The sequence below is a fragment of the Gadus chalcogrammus genome, chromosome 23 (assembly GCF_026213295.1).
Source record: "Gadus chalcogrammus isolate NIFS_2021 chromosome 23, NIFS_Gcha_1.0, whole genome shotgun sequence".
Taxonomy (NCBI): Eukaryota; Metazoa; Chordata; class Actinopteri; order Gadiformes; family Gadidae; genus Gadus; species Gadus chalcogrammus.
This window is the reverse complement of record NC_079434.1, coordinates 2,106,669-2,110,953: the sequence shown is the minus strand read 5'-3', so window position 1 is coordinate 2,110,953 and position 4,285 is coordinate 2,106,669.

Below are 4,285 nucleotides of genomic sequence, written 5' to 3'. Positions count from 1 at the left end.
ATTCACAACTTATTATCGATATAAGAAACTTTTCTTGATTTCTATCTGAACGACCAAGGCTGTGATAATCTATTACTATATCCAACACTTAAATGACCAAGCACACACTATTCGCACGTCGTGCCTGTGAGTGTACCCGTCAATAAACAGTATTCAATGGGATGGGGACAGGGATCTGCAACAGGACCTGCGGAGGAGGGTGGAGATAAGGTGGAGAAGTGAAAAAATAAAGGGGGGTGGGGGCTTTTACTCCAGGACCTGCGGAGAGAGATGAAGGGGGTGTGAAGGGGGTTTACAATAGGATGTGGGGACAAGGACAGAAGGGTGGGGAGGGGGGGGTGAGTTTACGATAGGATATGGGATATTAAGACAAAGGGATGGGGCGAGGGGGGGTGAGTTACGATAGGATATGGGATATTGGGATAAAAGGATGGGGAGGGGAGGGTGGTCTGACGACCGGATCTTTAGAGACAGGGACAGAAGGGTTTGGGGTTATCAAAGGGGTTTTCTAGGGTATGGGAGAAAAAGTACAACAACTATCGAGTTGTTCCAGTCCTACCGGACTGCGCAACCAGGCCACAAGATAGCACCGGCACCGAGAGAGAGATGTGCTTTTGCCTAGGTCAGAGGTTTATGCAGTCTTAACAAAGACTGACCATTCATCCCCTACGACTTGCAAGAGAGAGAGAGAGAGAGAGAGAGGAGAGAGAGATGAGAGGAGAGAGAGAGAGAGAGAGAGAGAGAGAGAGAGAGAGAGAGAGGGAGAGGGAGGGGGGGGGGGAGAGAGAGAGAGGGGGGAGGGGGAGGGGGGGGGGAGAGGGGGAGAGAGAGATAGGATGTAACACTTAAGTTGAGCCCCCGTTGCTTTAGAGAAATGGCGTCTATTTCAAAAAAGGAGTTCGACTATAACGACTGATGGTATGACACAAGGAACCGTACACGTTTTCAAAGACGCGTGGTTCCCTTAAATCGTACACCACGTGGTACATCCAAAGGGCTGTAGAGACAAACTAGTTGTGACCCAGGTAGCTCTAGTCAAAAGCATGTATTGGATCTCTATAAGAAGTTAAGAGATTCCTGCAAGTTTGTCCCCACGGCGGGTTAGCGAGGCGCTTGATAGCAGATGGGTTATTCCTGCGTAAGTCCACCTCTACGGCTGCGTTCTATACTAACCAAAATTGCACATTTAGATGTTACATGAACCGGGCTGTGAGGACTCAATTCGATTTGAATTCCTTGGCTAACTACGGCCAAGCTTCCGGTTTAATATGCAACTAAGCTAGGTTAACGTTAAAAACCTGACCTTCCTCACCCCGCCGTAAGAGTTCAGAAGTTTATGGTCGGTAATAAATATACCTTATGGTGGCCCGGTTTAACTTCGGCGCTTCACCAAATAATAACACTTAACCACAGGAATAATACGTCTCCCACGTTGGTACGAACATTAGATCTAATCAGGATTGCATTTGTCTACTACAAACCCATATAAAACACACTCCTAGCCCTTATACTTCGTGAGCTCGTTATTAATTTCAATCTGTTAGTTTATTCTAGGCCGTTTGTAACCGGCTGTAGAATTTAAACCAGTCCGAGATATACACGTCCCCGCAGCCTGAAGTAGCAGTTACAAGCTATTCACCTAATGTTACTAATCTAAATATACAGAGTTTAGTCATTGACAACAGGTTCTGTTTACCTTTGTGTGGCGCCTGTAGTAGCTTGTACTGCTTTTCCGAACGGCTCGCGGTCGCCAGTATCGGTCCGGACTTTCCACGAACGTCGGGGTCAACCAATTATTATGTTCTTCAAGGAAAGAGGGGTCGAATCCAAAGGAATAGCCTTTAAAGATACTGATTTGTAAAAGTATTTCGGTATGGAAAACTGATGCTCTGAAGTTAAGAGAGATTGAAGATGTGCATTAGCCACGTGCGAGAGTGTTCTCCTAGCTGGTCCAAGACACTAACCCACCGGTATCCTAGCGCTGCCTGGAGAGTTCTACCTGTCTCCACGATGTGGAGGCTTTCTTATCGACTCGGAGGACCGGAAGACTTGCAGAAAACCGGTGGGACGTAATCCTCGGTTTTCCTCGCTTGGTCTGTGGTGCTGCCCTCTGTGGATAAAGTATCTATTGCAGCCTTCAGTATGGCTCCCCTTGTGGCTATGTATGGTATTTACGGCTAATATGTTTGGTCTTCATTAGGTCTATGTGTGGGTAGCTTAGATTCTTAAAATACGTAACAGGAGCAAGGCGACACAAGTGTCGATCTGGGTGGGGACGAATCAGAGTCCGGACCATTAGATCAGGGACACAGTTATTCCTCTAGTGTAAATGATGTGGATTTGACAGTGAGCCAAGAGAGTCAGGTTGAGGACTCCTCTGTGGAAACTGACTCAGAGTCATCTATCATGTCTGAGGCGCTGGTGGGGGTGGTTGGTGGTCGCTTGCACACGTCGGACATGAGTAGTGATGAAGTGTCAGAGTCGCAACAGGCAGAGCAACATCTCCTTTTTGATGTTGGTGTGATCCACTCACAGGCAGTGGGCTTGACATGGGATACAGCACCTAGGCAGGGTGGGACATTTTGTGTGTAACAGGCAGCACATTATTTCACAGGTGGGGTAGTGACTGGCTATGGTCTTCCCCTGGTCTACTGGTGTAGGCGGCCTCGGGCTTGAGGGTGGGACCAATGCTTCCGCCTTATGTCCTTGCCGGGTGGGTGCGGGTGTCCGTGAGTCTGCTGTGGTGTGATGTGATTTTGGCGAAATCTAGGAGGGGTGAATGTAACAAGTGTTGTATGTTGTGTTATAGATTCCGCCCCAATTCATTTATTGGTTTAGTTTTATTGTATCACCCGTTGTGGTGTTTGTGTTTTTATTTTGAAAAGTCTTCGAACTTCGCGCTGTGTCTGTAACGCCGGTTGACGCAACGTCCGGTTGTCTGACGTCAACCGAATAATTGGTAAGTCGCGCTCCTCGTGGCTCCTGTTTCATATGTTGATATTATTCTGTTTAATTGTACATATTGCCGCCATACTGTCATTGAAATGTGTTTTATACGATGGATGACAATGTACATTGCGAGGGTGGGGGGTAGTGTCAGCTGATGTGGGATGCCCGTTGATATATTTCATCCGACCACGTTGTGTTCAGGTTTCCACAAGCTAATCTGACGGCGGTTGCGCCCCCTACTGTTTCTGTGTGACACAGGTGGGTCACTGTATGTACATTTCCCATTAGGGGTTCCTTTGTATGTTTTATTTCTGTGTTTTTTATTGAGATTTTGTAAACGTTTATATTATAAATGCTTGCGGTGGTCTGACGTCAACCGAATAATTGGTTTCCACAAGCTAATCTGACGGCGGTTGCGCCCCCTACTGTTTCTGTGTGACACAGAGAAAATAAAAGTGTTCGTGTGGAGATCAACCCTGTGTCCTACTTCTCCGTCGTCACCTAATGGAGGCTGCTTGAATGAGGCCGGTTACATATATATGATCAGCCTGGCGCTGTCGCTGGACGCCAGTACTCAATCTGGCCATTGATCATGTGATTTGCATCACATGACACCCGACGTACACCCGGAAGACGGGCTGACACTAGAGCACAGTGAGCCACTTTTTCAATCCTGTGACAAGAAATTCTATCATAAACAAAAAATCATCCGTGCTTCGAAAGCGACCAGGCATCTGAATCATAAAGACATGAGACTACCTCTGAGATGTTGTGAGAGGAGCGTGAACAGGAATGAAAAACAAGGCTTCCTTTGTTTTGTTTAAATGTGTTTTATTCAAATTGTTAATCTACTGCATTCGCAGAACGAAATCACCAGTTTGCAAGAGTTACAGGTGAAGAAATTATCAGAAGATCAAAACTCTAAGACAGACATCTGTAGTCTCTCTGTTACAGAGTTATTGTTCCCGACACAGTCACCAAGACGTTTATGTTAATTATTTATGTTGAGTGTGTTTTTGGTGTGACGTGTGTGTGTTTAAAGGCAACTCTCATAGTCGTGCGGGGGCGCGAGAGTTGCCTAACCCTTCTAGTCCTCCCTTCTCGCTGCTCGCCACAATATCATATAGTGTCATTTTATAAGCTCATATATAGGCCTACCTTCCTGTTGAGATTATGGGGACATTTTTAAGTACTTAGTCCATTTCAGTATAATTGGTTATTTATGCTGGCTTGCCACTGGTACATTTAATACACTAGGGCTATGTCTTAACGATAAGCGCGATGCGCAACATAATTCATTGGCAACGTACGGAAGCCGGGGCCGGGTGCTGGCGCT